At 40.3% G+C, this 15905-nt stretch overlaps 2 long non-coding RNA genes across 8 annotated transcripts in view; one reads left to right on the top strand and one right to left on the bottom strand.

Annotated features, from left to right (window-relative positions):
* The window catches only part of LOC118145489 (uncharacterized), a 119368-nt gene extending 106243 nt beyond the window's left edge, over nucleotides 1-13125 (bottom strand). For 4 of the 5 annotated variants that reach the window (XR_013523387.1, XR_013523388.1, XR_004730624.3 and 1 more), the window contains exon 1: nucleotides 12956-13125. This is a non-coding gene — a long non-coding RNA (uncharacterized LOC118145489). The remainder of the gene's footprint in view (nucleotides 1-12955) is intronic. The other variant, XR_004730623.3, reaches the window with a different exon arrangement.
* An 85-nt stretch (nucleotides 13126-13210) lies between these two features.
* LOC118145488 (uncharacterized) overlaps nucleotides 13211-15905 on the top strand; it is a 131995-nt gene continuing 129300 nt past the window's right edge. For all 3 annotated transcript variants that reach the window (XR_013523390.1, XR_013523389.1, XR_004730622.3), the window contains exons 1-2: nucleotides 13211-13253; nucleotides 15416-15517. This is a non-coding gene — a long non-coding RNA (uncharacterized LOC118145488). The remainder of the gene's footprint in view (nucleotides 13254-15415; nucleotides 15518-15905) is intronic.

Here is a 15905-nt window from a genome sequence, read left to right as displayed (position 1 = left end):
GCTTGGGAACTGGAATGTAGTTTGCTGAGATGGAAATGGAGATAATGCAAAATAAATTCAACTTCATTTGTAATGCATATGCTTTTATGATTAAAAAAAATAGGAGTGGTGGCTCAAGCCTGTAATCCCATCACTTTGGGATGCCGAGGCAGGTAGATCACGAGGTCAAGAGGTCGAGACCATCCTGGTCAACATGGTGAAACCCCGTCTCTACTAAAAATACAAAGAATTAGCTGGGCATGGTGGTGTGTGCCTGTAATCCCAGCTACTCAGGAGGCTGAGGCAGGAGAATTGCCTGAACCCAGGGGGCGGAGGTTGCGGTCAGCCGAGATCACGCCATTGCACTCCAGCCTGGGTAACAAGAGCGAAACTCCATCTCAAAAAAAAAAAAAAAAAAAAAAAAAAATAGACAAAGCAAATTTCACAAAATACTACTTATCTATTTTAGGTGTTACAGTTACATATTATACCTTCCATGCTATTTTTTAATTTTAATCATCTTTCTAACTTATCTGAAAACTCTCCAAATGAAACAATTGAACATGTATAATGATAGAGTTTTAGTCCTTTAAACCTGAATATATCTTTGTTGAATAGTGTAGTTAAATAGTCATCTGCGTGCAACATCTGTAATATGCTGAGAAACAATTCATAAGGGAATGAAATTGACATTTTTCCAGAGTACCCAGATCTATGCAAACCTCACCATGTTAATTACTTCTGCAGTGAAAGAATTGGCTCCTAGAGATGAAGTAATTACAGACAATCAGAAATAAAAGAGAACCCAAGAGACTGTCCTAAAAGAGCCTGTCATTGGAGTGATGGAGAAACTGAGGTTCACACGTGGAAGCAGCAACTTGGCAAAAATTATACATTCTCATCATTGGAAGTAAGTTTTCTTGACTTCTAAATGTGCATACCACATAGAATTACAGGTGCTTCTTATGGGAACCCAAATTTCTTTTTCCTGTTTCAATGACTTTTGCTTCTGGGCAAAAGCAGTGAAGTCAGAAGCAATATCAATTAGTCATATTTGTAATCTGCCCTGAGCCAAGTAGCAGGGGTTGAGCACATTCAACAGTGATTTACCCCAAGGTCTAGGTTGCCATCTCTCAGCTGTCACATCAACTCATGGGAGATCCCTTGTTCCTATGTCTCCATTCTGGCTGTGCCTCCTGTGCCTTTGGCTTCACCCTCACTGATTTCAGGAAGACAAAAATTGGGTAAACGTCCTTCTTGAAAGATGCAATTTTGCAGGTTGGGGGCTAGAAAAGTTCTTAATAAAGGCTAGAATTAATTAAAAGAGAAGGTCAAGAGGGTTTAACTACCTAGTGCTCTGTAGGGACAACAGGTCACACATGAGTGACTGGTATTGATTAAGCATTTTGATTGCCTGCTTAGACAGTCAATCAATACCAAAGAGATTCTTCAAAATATTAAACAAAATGAAGACAAGAATTTTAGCTTGGAGCCTGAATTTTTAAAGTTTAAATAAATCTAGGAGGAAATCTTTGTGCATCCAGGTGAATTGCAGTGGAAAAAGCAAAGGTGGAATGATGGATTATTGAACTGCTTGGAAAGCAACAGTTGCTGCCTGTGGCTCTTGTAATTCACTCTGGAAAGATGTGTCTTGAGGCTTGTGATAAAAGTATATCAGATGTAATGAGTATATTTTTCAGTATCAGCATGTAAGGGATATTTTTCTTTCAATTAAAGACAAAAAAAAGCAACTCCTTATTGGAGAATCTATTTCAAATGCTAAAGGAAAGTGGTGACAATTTGCTGTTTTCATTGTATAACTGAAAATAGCCAAACAGTACTAAAAGTAAGACTTTCAAGATGTCTAAAAGAGAGGCCATAGCAGAACTAAAGGATCATGCCATTTCTTCCCCTAGAGGCAAGAACTAGTGTTTATATGATACTTAGTACAGGCCAGGAAATGCTGACTCACTTAATTCTCACAATAAAAATCTGAGGCAGATATTAATATTATCATTATTATGTAGATTATATCATTATATATATACCTAACGTCACTCAGCTGTTAATATCATAGTTATTATTTGAATCGAGGAAGCCTGTATTCCCTACCACGAGAATAAATTTTTCAAACAAACATACATCGAAATTACATGGAGAACTTGTTCAAACAGACTGCTGGGCCCAACTTCCGGAGTTTCCCATTTAGTAGGGCTGTAGTGGGATCCTGAATTTGAAATCTAACAAGATCCAAATTACTTCAGATGCGGCTGGTCTAGGATTCTACTGCCTTTGGTTATCGCACTTAATAGCACTTGGTATGTCATTACTTTCCTACCTAGGATCCTGCAGCACTCATGCTGCAAATGGCACAATACAAGTGTGACAGTTAAACGGGCATTCCCTTAGGGTCATAATTAATCACCCAGTCATAACACCACAGATATGTAAAAGTTTTACATATCAATAGACTAGGTAAGAAAAATGAATACAAGTGCACTAATGAAAAGTTAAATGTATCATGTGTTTTATTATGTTTTAGGTTTAGCTATGACACACATTATAAACAAGGCAAATCATTTGTGAATTGAATTACAAATATAGCTGTGTTGCCATTTTCTATCATTCGATGCTAGTGGCCCTATATCCAATTATTTGGTGATGATTCATATATTTTTATACCCCTAAGCTGTTTCTTTTGACTAGAAAACTCCCTCATTTCTTACTGACAAATAGACATCCTACTCACTCTACAATGGAGATTGAGTGGAACCTTGAAATGTGTGAAGTTTCCTAGGGTTACAAAGAACATGAAATAATAGATAACTGTTCCCTGAACTCGATTATAGCAAAAACAGGCTGAACTCCAAGTCAGTAGCTTGAAACCATCAAAACATGAGCTTTGTTAATTCTTGTCAAAACAGGATGTCTTCATCTCTATCATTGTCCTTTTCCCATATTTACTAACTTTTGCTTTGACCTTAGGCAATGAGTACCTTGAGTTTAGGAACCAGAATAAATGAAATAAATGCATAACTGAGGTCTTGACTTTTCTAACCTTGCCCAATATGAGATTCTAGGAAACAGGCTATATCAGAGCTTATCAAAGAACTCTAAATTTTCGTGAAGTAGTTTTACAGAATTTCAATTAATACAATGTCCTCACAACCATTGAAGTACAAAACCTGTAAAATGATGTTCAGTCCAGCAAAATTAAAGCCCTTGAATTGCATGAAACCCAACTTCTCTTTAGTAGAGTTTGCTTTATCCTTAAATTCTCCATTACTCCATTCGTATAGTCTTACAGAAGCACCACTTAGCTTTGGAAGTTAAAATCAGATAAACCTGAGGACAACTTCTTAACCTTGTGTCAAAACAATGAATGCTGACAATCTTGCTGTTTGACTCTTATTCAGACAATTGGCAGGGAAAAATGAATTCCTCAAGATCTTCCTTCTTTCTGAGACACCTATGATGCTTTGGTGTTGATAGAACTTAGGGTCAAAATCAGAAAGAAATTAGCCATCTCTATACTGTCTGGATGCAAGTTAGTCTTCCTTGTGGTTTGCAGTTTAAAAGGGAATTAGTAATGAAATACTTGGAATTCAGAGAGCATGAGGCACCACAGAATGAGTACTTGTCATGGTAAGTACTAACCCCATGAATGCAAAATGTGGGTTTTACAGGTGACAACTGAAGCTTCAAGTTCTTGAGAAATCAGAGCAGTGGAAGATCCAAGATGCCAAATTAGGTCTCAGATTCCAGATTCTATGTACATAGATCTTGTTATTGGAAGCTTCACACTGCCTGACTTCAAAATATGCTACAAAGCTGTAGACCAAAAACAGCATGGCATTGCTATAAACACAGATACATAGACAAATGGAACAGAACAGAATATCCAGAAATAAATCTACATATGTACAGCCAACTGATTTTCAGCAAAAGAGCATACATTAAAGAAAGGACACCCTCTTCAATAAATGGTGCTGTGAAAACTGGATATTCATATACACAAGGGTACAACTAGACTCCTATCACTTGCCATACAGAAAAAATCAAATCAAAAAGGATTAATGTCTTAAATGTGAGACCCCAAACTATAAAACGACTAGAATAAAACATAGGGAAAACACTTGAGGCATTGGTCTAGGCAAAATGTTTATAGTTAAGACTTCAAAAGCTTAGACAATAAAAACAAAAATAAACAAGAGGGATTATATTAAACAAAAAGGCTTCTGCACAGCAAAAGAAACAAGCAACAGAGTGAAGAGACAAGTGTAGAATGGGAGAAAATATTTGCATATTATTATCCAGTAAATTATTATGTCCAGAATATATGAGGAACTCAACAGTAATAAAACAAATATTTTGATTAAAAATGGACATAGGATTTGAAAGAAACATTTCTCAAAGGAGATATAAATGGCCAACATGTCTACCAAAAAATGTTCAACATCTGTAATCATCAGGAAAATGTAAATCAAAACCATAGTGAGATGTCATCTTACTCCAGTTAGAAGGGCTATCATCAAAAGCAGGAAAAAAACTAGCAGACACTGGTGAGAATGCGACGGAAAGGGAACTTGTACATGCTGTAGGTGAGAATGTAAATTAGTGCAGCTACTTCGACAAAGAGTGTGGAGTTCTTGCAGAACACTAAAATTAGAACTACCATAGTATCCAGCAATCCTACTGCTGGGTATTTATCCAAAGAAAAGGAAATCACTATATCAAAGGGATACCTGCATTGTCATTTTTAACACAGCACTATTCACATAGCCAAGATTAAGAATCAACCTAAATATTTACCAACAGATGAACAGATGAAGAAAATGTGGTATACATTGTGAAAGGAAAAGAATTCTTGGGGCCCTCAAATCACTAAGCTGAAGAGAAAAGTCAAGCTGGAATTGCTTAGGGCAAATATCCCCCCTATTCAAAGTCACCCCTCATTTGGTGAGCCTCATTTGGTGAGGCTAATCAGAAACTCAAAAGAATGCAACCATTTGTCTCCCCATGTCATGGAAACCCCCTCCCGCCTTCTAGGTGACCTGTTTTCATCTCGAGTTGTCTCCCCTTTCTGACTGAACCAATGTACATCTTACACATATTGACTGATGTCTCATGTCTTTCTAAAATGTATAAAACCAAACTGTGCCCTGATTACACTGGGCACTTGTCATCAAGTGTCATGGGTGCAAGTCCTCAACCTTGGCAAAATAAACTTTCTAAATTAACTGAGGCCTAGCTCAGATTTTCAGGGTTCACAATATGCACAATAGAATAGTATTCAGCCATTAAAATGAACATTGAAATTCTGTCATTTACAGAAACATAATGAGCCTGGAGGACATTGTGTTAAATGAAATATATCTGGCTCAGTAAGATAAATACCACCTGTTCTCACTCATATGTGGGAGCAAAAAAAAAAAAAAAAGGTTGAGCTTCTAGAAGTAGAATGTAGAATTGTGGTTATTCGAGGCTGGGAAATTCAGGGGAAATATACTTTTTAATAGATATAAAATTACATGTAGGTGGGAAAAATAAATCCTAGTGTCTTGTAGTGCTGTATGCTGCATAATGATTATGTTCAATAATAATTCAGTGTATATTTTCTAAAAGTTAAAAGAGGACTTTGAGAGTTCACAACACAAAGAAGTGATAAATATTTAAATGATGAATATGCTAATTACCCTAATTTGATCATTACATAGCATATACACATATAGAAATATCACTCTAGTCCATATATATGTAAAATTATTGCAAGTCAATTGAAAATATACAAAAATAATGCAAAAAAATGCAACAAAGTAATGAAAAAGCAACACTAGCAACAACAAAATGAAACTCCACAGCGTTAATCATGCACACTGTGCTGTGAACACTATATTAATCTCAGAATATTACTAATTTTTTTCAAGACAGAGTCTTGATCTATTATCCAGGCTGGAGTACAGTGGCATGATCTCGGCTCACTGCATCCTCCGTCTCTTATTTTGCAAGTGTTTCTCCTGCCTCAGCCTCCCAAGTAGCTGGGACTACAGGCATGTGCCACCATACCCAGCTAATTTTTGTATTTTTAATAGAGACGGGGTTTCACTATGTTGGCCAGGATTGTCTTGAACTCCTGACCTCAAGTGATCTGCCCGCCTCGGTGTCCCAAAGTGCTGGGATTATAGGTGTTAGCCACCAGGCCTGGCCTACTAATGTTTATTAAGATGGTTTGTATTAGTCCATTTTTACGCTGCTGATAGACATACCTGAGACTGGGAAGATAAACAGACTTAATGAACTCATAGTTCCACATGGCTGGGGAGGCCTCAGCCTCAGTCATGGTGGAAGGGAAAGGATCTTCTTGCATGGCAGCAGCAAGAGGGAATGAAGCAGCAGTGAAAGCGGAAACCCCTTATGAAACCATCAGATCTTGTGAGATTTATTCACTACCACAATAACACGACATGGGAAACTGCCTCCATGATTAAGTTATCTCCCACCTGGTCCTTCCTACAGCACTTGGGAATTATGGGAGTACAATTCAAGATAAGATTTGGGTGAGGACACAGAGCCAAACCATATTGTGGTCCCTATACTTTGATAATTTTATGAGAAAGTTATATACAGTAATCTCCAGGTACTCTCTCTCCAGCCTTCACTCAGTCATTCAAGAAATACCCTAGCTCTGAATTCCTCTCTTACTCTGTCCTTCTAGAGACACTCCTGTGTGACTTCCACAAGCTCTGCACTGCAGCAGGTTTAGAAAGAGGTGCAGTAATGAAAACGACAGGAACTACAGGGCCACACACTCTTGTGTTTCAATTCTCAATCTGCCACTTTGATTAGCCTTGTGCTAATTACTTCCTTCATTCAAGCATTCTTTTCCTCAACGGATGTGGTGAAGTGGAATGGTGATAATGTCTCTCAAAGTGTTTCATAAATATACAAAAAAAAATTGTATATTCCACTTTAGAGGGGCAACAATAGTTATCAGTAGCAATGGGAAGGGAGAAATCTCTTTTACACTAAGCATTGTATAAGGATGGAGTATTAACAGAGGAGGAAATGAATGACTTCTTTAGGCCAGCTCCCTAGAGGTGGCAATTACCAAGAACAGTTAAGCAGGTATTTCACCCCACTGGCCAGCGAGCTCAGACCCACAGTTGCTCACTATCTCTGACATGGGTTCTGCTGAGAGGCTTTGAAGAGAAGAGGATTACCTGGCAGCTTTCCCACTAGGGACTGGAATATTGAAAACTGCAGCTTCTGTAGAGAGTGCTAATAAAACCTTGAGCCGAGCTCTCTCTGGCCCGTGCCGAGTGCAGGCACTTGGCTTTCTTTGCTTCTCATGAATCATGATACACGGCATGCTTTGACTCTTTTTAGCATCCTTGGTGAACCCAGGTATTTTAACTCCCCAGACATGGGGTAACCAGCCCATGGTGCTCAATTCCTAAATATAGATGCCAAAATCTGTGTACCTACTATGTGCCTGGCATGACATACCACAGATGACCTCTGGAATTATGTATCCTTTTAAGGTTATAGTGCCAAGTTGACTTATTTTGGGGGCTCCCCATATGAGAGACTTTATGACAACACAGTCCACCCCTAAAAAATACACAAGTTCTTCTTTCCTCATGCTCTGTAGTAACAGTATAGGCACATGAGCTAGACTTGGCCAATTGGTCATTTCTTATCATTACTTTGAAGTGAAGTCAGTAGGTTAAGGAAACATGAACAGCATTCAGTAACGGCAGCAAAGACGTGTGGCATCTCTGGCGGCTGTGGCGTCTGGGCTGGAGGTAGCTCCCAGTACTGACCATGTTCTTCCCGTGGTACTGTGACCATCCCTGCAGTACCTTGACAACTGGGGAGCTTTCCTTAATTACTAACAATTCTTCACTCAATGAACTGTCCATGATGCTTTCAACAAATTACCTTTCTGCCTGTGTTAAGCAGGTTTCTATTACTATTGGCAGCCAAGATTTACATAAATATTGTGATATTGATATTAGAAACACTAACTTAAAAGAAATAAAAATTATATTCAGAGAAATTTAAACATGTTCCCCTGGACGTAAGTCTGACAAGTAAAATATATAGGTGCTTTCTTTTCCATCTAATTATATCGCATATTTTCACCAAAAAGATCTCATAGGTTCATAGAATTGTAAAGCAGAAAGAACCATAAGAACCATCTTATCTGAAGAGTCCATTTCAAGGTAAGCGTGTTCTGAACTAGACAGGGTGAGTATAGCAAATGTACGGCAAAGCAAACTCAAACATACCAACCTCTTTTTTTTCTACCTATGTGCTCTTTCAAATGCAAAATTTGTTTCTTGACTATGAGGGTGAGGAAACACGCCTTGTTAGAGTGGAAAGATGACATTGAGCTTGATAGATTGAAAGGTTGACAGGGTACCTTTTTCTGACTGTATAAAACTCAGTTCTGCTTCAGGCATAATGAGAGATGAATAGGTAAAGAATTAAAGAAAAGGAAATCTGGGAAGTTTAGACTTTAACACCGTAAGCGAAAAGTAAGATTCTAAGTCCTACCCTCCCCGCCCCCAACTGACTGAAAAGACCATCTCTTGGCCAAGGGGACCACAGAGCAACCTTGAAAACTGAGTTTCCAGCCATGACTAAATAGGAGTTCCTTATGCCCTTCTCCCTCACCACAATTAGGCTTTCTTCTCTAAGGGCTTACCAGAAATCAGCCCTTTCAAAGACTCCACCTGATATCAACCAACAGCCTGATGCTTCCTCTGTTTCATGGTTGATAAGAGACCAGGGACTATGGAGTGCTTATGGCCAGTCTTTGGAGACTGCACAGTAAGGTTTTTTCTGTCCTCTGCTTCACCTTTTGATGTCAGAGGGCCAAAAACTTTATCCTCAGTATCATGCTGGTACAACCATCAATTTTGTACTTGAGTCCAGTGAGGGGGCTGCATTTGTCGGGGTTTTCTAGAGGAACAGGACTAATAGAAGTGTGTATGAAAGGGAGTTTATTAAGGGGAATTGACTCACATGATCACAAGGTGAACTTCCATGATAGACCTTCTGCAAGATGAGGAGCAAGGAGGCCAGAGTGCCAGAACCTCCAATCTAGGGAAGCCGACAGTGCAGCCTTCAATCTGTGGCTGAAGGCCCGAGGCCCCTGGCAAACCACTGGTGTAGGTCCAAGAGTCCAAAAGCTAAAGAATTTGGAGTCATTTATTTGAAGGCAGAAAGCATCCAGCACGGGAGAAAGACGGAGGCCAAAAGACTTAAGTCTTCACCTTCCGCGTTCTTCTGCCTGCTTTTATTCTGGCCATGCTGGCAGCTGATTCGATGGTGCTCACCCAGACTGAGGGTGGAGCTGCCTCTCTGACTACACCTGACTCAAATGTTAATCTTGTTTTAACACCCTCACAGACACACACAGGAATAATACTTGGCATCCTTCAGTCCAATGAAGTTGATACCCAATATTGACTATCACAGAAGGACAAGGCTCGTCAGAATGGCCACCATGCAGGCTAAAACCCTTTATGAAAAATAAAGCTCCCTTTTCCAAGTTTATGAACTTTGTCATTCTTCAGTTGACAGCATGTAGGAAGTACTAATTCATGAAGGAACAGAAGAATGATCCTTTATAATGCTATTTAATTTTACATTTATGTACTGCTTTCTAGTTTATTAATGGTAGTATTGGGAAGAAAAAGAATCTGCTTTAATGCCTCTGTTTCCCTATACTTACTCTCTAATACGGGCTTCAGGGCCTCTTTGTTCCACCACTATGCTACTGTAAGAATAAAATTTCTAAGCCACCCCACCCCACAGCCATCTGAATAGACCACTCCTCTCAGGCAAAGGCATTCCAAAGTTAACCATGTGAACCCAAAAGTATCTAAAATGGATCTCAATCAAGGTGTAAGGTTTATGTTGCCAAGGTTAAGGATGCACCAGAGACACAGCCTCAGGAGGTCCTGATGAGATGTGCCCCAGGTGGTTGGGGTGCAGCTTGATTTTATGCATTTCAGGGAGACATGAGACACCAATCAATATATGAAAGATGTACCTTGATTCTGTCCAAGAAGGCAGGACAAGCTGAAGTTGGGGAAGGGGCTTCCGGGTCATAAATAGATAAGAGACAAACCATTGCATTTTTTATTTTTGAGTCTCTGGTTAGCCTTTAACTAAATGCACAATTTGTATTTGAGAGAAAGGTAAAGGAATAGTCATGTATGCCTTAGTCTGGTTTAGTGTAACAATAGGGCAAAGAAGGCAATCAGATCTGTCTTTGTCTCAGGTGGGAAGAGGAATGACTTCGAGGTTCATAGGAATTTCCTTGTGGGCAAATTTTGAGGGAGGTATGTAGCTTTAAGAAAAAATCTTTGTATCTATTTTATTTGAGAATAAAATAGGAGGCAGGTTTGCTTGATGCAGTTCTCAGCTTGACTTTACCCTTTGGCTTAGTGATTTGGGGGGTGGGATTCCCAAGATTTATTTTCCTTTCACAACCTGAAAACTAGTTCAGGCTGTTACAGGTAGTTAGATAGGCACGAGGAGGGCAGGAGAGGGCTCTTTCCGCACCCACTAGAAATGTCAGGTGATGGTTTGCCAATTATCAGAGTGCCTCTCTAAAAATGATAATTGGCAGCCCAACCAGGACCAGGCAGAGGCCATTTCGTGATAATCCACAGCTATTATCATTAAAGTGTTAATTGAATGCAGATGCCAGGGAGAAAAAGCTTCCTGGGCAGTCACACTAACAGACTAAATGGTGAAAGATGATCTTCTGGGTACACTCCGCTGGAAAAACGGAAGAAAGCCTCGGATGGGCATGAGTGCGACTTTCTAAACACACTGCGTGTGCTCAGTTCCCAAAGGTAAGGAGGGCATTGGGCATGAGGGAAACCCACCCTAAGGATAGAATCAAGGGAAAGAGACAAATCTATAAAGCTCTAAGATTAAGGTTAAATGTTCTCTTTGTCCTTCAGGCACGCCTCTTGGATCTCTTCTAAGTGAGCTTTCCTTTCTTTCCTGTTCTAAAGCCATTATTCTTTTTTATTGTTATTGTTGTGTTTTGAGAGCGAGTTTCGCTCTTGTCCCCCAGGCTGGAGTGCAATGGCACAATCTCAACTCACCACAACCTCTGCCTCCCAGGTTAAAGGGATTCTCCTGCCTTAGCCTCCCAAGTAGCTGGGATTACAGGCATGCACCACCACGCCTGGCTAATTTTGTATTTTTGGTAGAGATGGGGTTTCTCCGTGTTGGTCATGCTGGTCTCGAACTCCCAACCTCATGTGATCCACCCACATTGGCCTTTCAAAGTGCTGGGATTATAGGCCTGAACCACTGTGCCCCGCCTTAAAGACTTTTTTTTTTCTTTGAGACGGAGTTTCGCTCTTGTTACCCAGGCTGGAGTGCAATGGTGGGATCTCGGCTCACTGCAAACTCCGCCTCCTGGATTCAGGCAATTCTCCTGCCTCAGCCTCCCGAGTAGCTGGGATTACAGGCACGCACCACCATGCCCAGCTAATTTTTTGTATTTTTAGTAGAGACGGGGTTTCACCATGTTGACCAGGATGGTCTCGATCTCTTGACCTCGTGATCCACCTGCCTCGGCCTCCCAAAGTGCTGGGATTACAGGCTAAGACTTTTTAAATAAACTTGCATTCCTGCTCTAAAACTTGCCTTGGTCTCGCTTTCTGCTTTATGCTCCTCAAAGCCTTTCTTCTAAGGAGGCAAGAACTGAAGTTGCTGCAGACCCATGCAGATTCACCGCCGGTAACTCAGGGTAACTCAGACACCTGCCACCAGTAACAAGGTCATGACGTGAAGGGGGAATCCATGTCCCTCATTATACTCTCCTGTCTTTTGGAATTCAGGCCAAATGACCAGCATTCACATTAAAATGGATGTGAACACTGACGAAGTGAACTCTTTGAAGCAGTCTAGCCTGACTCTCCTACAGCATTACGTGGCAGATAGCACACCCTGAAAGAAATTGAAATATTGTACCCCAAATTATATTTTTCTGATATATATTGGAATGGTCTTGCAAAGCTGTCTCCTGTGAGAAAAATCTACATTCTGCAGAGAATCCCCATTAGTTCATTAGTTTCGTTTCCCTGATCCAGGACTGAAACAACTTTGATAAGAAACATTGACAATCTATTTTTCTCTGAAGCCTTCCACCTGGAGGCTTCCTCTGCATAATGGGAATCTTGGTCTCTGCAACCCCTTATCTTAACTCAAACATTCTCCTTTATTGATTCTATGTCTTTGGATAATAACTTAACTCTTTCAACCAATTGCCAGCCAGAAAATCTTTGAATCTCTCTGTGACCTGGAAACACCCCTCAGTTTGACTTATCCTGTCTTTCCAGACTAAACCAATCTACATTTTACACGTGTTGACCAATGTCTTATGTCTCCCTAAAATTTATAAAATAGGCTGTAGCCTGACCACCTTGGGCACCTGTTCTTAGAATCTCTTAAGGGCTGTGTCATGGGCTATTGGTCACTCATATTTGGCTCATAATAAATCTCTTCTAAATATTTTACAGAAGTTGACACTTCCCATTGGTACCATATACCTAAGAGAACTTATGACAAGACATTGTACTCTTCCCAATTCTTCTTGGCAGTGTCAGCTGTGAAGTTCTTAAGGGTTTCCTACCTCTGTTCCCTTTGTCCCAGGCCCCACTGCAGACCCAAGATAGCATGTGTTAGCTGTTAAATGAATGAATACATTAAAAGGTGAGGTGAACATTAGGAGAGAGAGGAGCCTGAGAGAGTACCTGCAACAAGTGTATTTTTATCAGCATAAATCAGATGTTCAACAAAATTAAATCTCCTGATGTTCTCCTGCTGCTCTCTTCTAATTAGAGTTCTCTCCCCAGGTAATGTCAAGAATTTAAAGTTGTCAATTAAAAGATAATGTCATCTCTTCTGTCTTAAAAGAGTCTCTTGTTTATATGCTTACCTTTAAGGATTTTTTTTTTCTCCCATTCCCTCCCCTTTTTCCTTTATTCGAGTAGATAGTTCTTGCAAGGAGAAAAATCCAGAAACTCTCAATTGGCTACCTTGATCTGATCCTCTTCATGAAGAAACTTGGACTTCTCCCTGCTTCACAGATGGGTTATGAGGCACTCCAAAGAAAGCGGCATTCTAAGAAGTATTATGACCATCTCCTTGGAAACCACGTGGCATCACTTTACCACATTCTTTTGGTCACAAGGAGAAGGAATTATATACCAGCTGTTTTTGGAGGCATGTGTCAGGTAAGGCTTAAAATTAAGGCCCAAACTTATGTGGAACTGTAGCAATATAAATGTATTCGGTCTTCGTTGCTGCTTCCTGGTGTAGAGCTACTAAAACTCTAGAAATTTCCTGAATGATAGGCATGTCTTTTGTTCTTCCTATGGTGGCCTACTGAATGACATTTGATTTTATGCTAATGATTGCTTTAAGGTGGTTCCTTAAAGCTTCAGGAAGGGGGTGGTCACCAGAAAAATCAAGAGGTCACCAGAAAAACCAAAATGTTGGAACATTAAGTTCTACCCACACACTCTAGAGAAGAATATACGGGGAGGCGTTGAAGAATACGCTCTATAAAAATGTGTCAACAGTGAGCCTTGATGGGCTTCCAGATTGGTGAACACATACATTTGAAGGGGAGAAGGAGAGTCATTCATACTCTAACTCGGCAGAAAGGCTCCTGGGCTCAGGACACCTCCTTTATCTGGCTATTTATGTGTATTTTTTGTTGTGTTCTCTGTAATAAACTGGTAGATGTGAGTAAAGTGCTTCCCTGAGTTCTATGAGCAATTGTAGTAAATTATCGAACCTGAGGGAGGGTTGTTGGAGCCCCCAATTTATTGTCAGTCAGTTAGAAATAGGGAAGATGTGAACTTATAATTGGAATCTGAAATTGCAGGAGTCTTGTGAGACTGACCCTTAATCTGTGGGATCTGATGATAACTCTAGGTAGAGAGTGTAGAAATTGAATTGAGTTATAGGACACTCTGCTGGTATCAGAGAATTGGTCAGTGTTGGAATAAAAAACAATGTACATCTGATGTCAGAAGCAGAGAGTGTAGAAAAATAAATAATTGTTTTCCGAGCTGTCTTGGTATCTGGTGAAACTCGGAAGTCCTTGAATAGACTAACTACCAGTTTCTCTCACTGCTCTGCTTTCACACATAAGGTCTTCAAACCAAACAACCCTCCTTGTCAAGAGGACTTTCTGCTTCTGAGCAATGTGTTTCAGTTGGAATTATTTAAACAAGCCAATCACATCCTCCAGAAGGAACTGAGATCACATCATCTTCTTGTTACTACAAAGACTGCTTTTCAAAGCTCCTCATTATTCACTCGGTCCCCAAGGGTAACCCCCATGTGGCAGTGCATGGCCTGTGGTATCCTTCTTCCCCAGGCTGTGAGTTCACATGTCTAATGAAATGCTATTGATTGCATGTGTCCAGTGTTACCTGCCATGTGTTCAGCCATCTCCATAACCATTAGGTAGAAATCCCAGACTAACCCGTTGGGGGTGATTGAGAGAGCACTGCAAAATCACACTGCACAGAGCATGTTAGATGTAGGAGAGAATATTTTATTGCAGTCATCTTTGGAAAATAAAATCCCCATTGACATCTCATTTTTCCCTCTTCCAAATGGGATAGGAGAGCTCCGTAATATACCATCAATGAACTTAGAGGCCATCAAGAAAATTATGTTATTCAGGATTAATTCTATTTTTGTTGTTGTTTTTTGAGATGTAGTCTCACTCTGTCACCCAGGCTGCAGTGCAGTGGTGTGATCTCAGTTCACTGCAACCTCCACCTCCCAGATTCAAGCAATTCTCTGTCTCAGCCTCCCAAGTAGCTGAGATTACAGGCGTCCACCACCACGCCCAGCTAATTTTTTTATATTTTTAGTAAAGATAGGGTTTTATCATCTTGGTCAGGCTGGTCTTGAACTCCTGACCTCGTGATCCACCCCCCCCCTCGGCCTCCCAAAGTGCTGGGATTACAGGCATGAGCCACTGTGCCTTGCCCAGAATTAATTCTTATCACTGTCTTTATCACTAAACTGCTTTGGGTGGATAATCTCCATTCCAAAGCACCATTTTTGACACTATAGTACCCTCTTAAAAGATGAAATGTGTGGGAAATTTGTTTATTCTTTATTCTAGGTGTGCTACTCTACTTATGAGATACCTGAAACTACACCCAGATAGTCTAGAAGGTACGATGTTTCAGGTGATGTCCCTAGTAAGCCATGGGTTGGTTTTTAGTGGTAAGTTTTCACTTAGGCCTAGTCAGTTTTAATTACAGGTTTTAAAGTCTTCTATGGCATCTTGAGTCTTTCAGGTATATTTGGAGATTTTGTGTTTTTGTATTTTTATTTTTTAGTGATAGGGTCTCCCTCTGTCATTCAGGCTGGAATGCACTGGCACAATCATGGCTCACTGCTGCCATGGACTCATTCCTGGGCTCAAGTCATCCTCCCACCTCAGCCTTCTGAGCAGCAAGGACTACAGGTATGTGCCACTATTACCCTGCTAACTAAAAACATTTTTTTGTGGTGTGCCACCATACCCTGCTAATGAAAACAAAAAATTTTTTAAGAGACAGGGTCTTGCTGTGTTGCCCAGACTGGTCTTGAACTCCTGGACTCAAGTAATGCTCGTGCCTCAGCTGGAATTATAGGCATGAGCCACTCCACCCAGCCTCTTAGGAGGTGTTAATAAGTGTTCTGTGCTATTAAATGAGACATGTTTCTATGGATCTGTTTGGAAAAGAATCCTCAGACTTAGAGCACTCATGGGTGTCACTTTTACTGAAAAATTCATGTATGTCTTGCCGGCAGTTACAGAATGAAGTCAGCTCCATGCTAAAGAGCTAGTACGGCAACATGTGTTGCTAAAA

This window comes from Callithrix jacchus, chromosome 10 (genome assembly GCF_049354715.1).
Source record: "Callithrix jacchus isolate 240 chromosome 10, calJac240_pri, whole genome shotgun sequence".
NCBI classification, from domain to species: Eukaryota; Metazoa; Chordata; class Mammalia; order Primates; family Cebidae; genus Callithrix; species Callithrix jacchus.
Note: the sequence above shows the minus strand (reverse complement) of the source record. Positions and strands in the feature narration are given on the sequence as shown.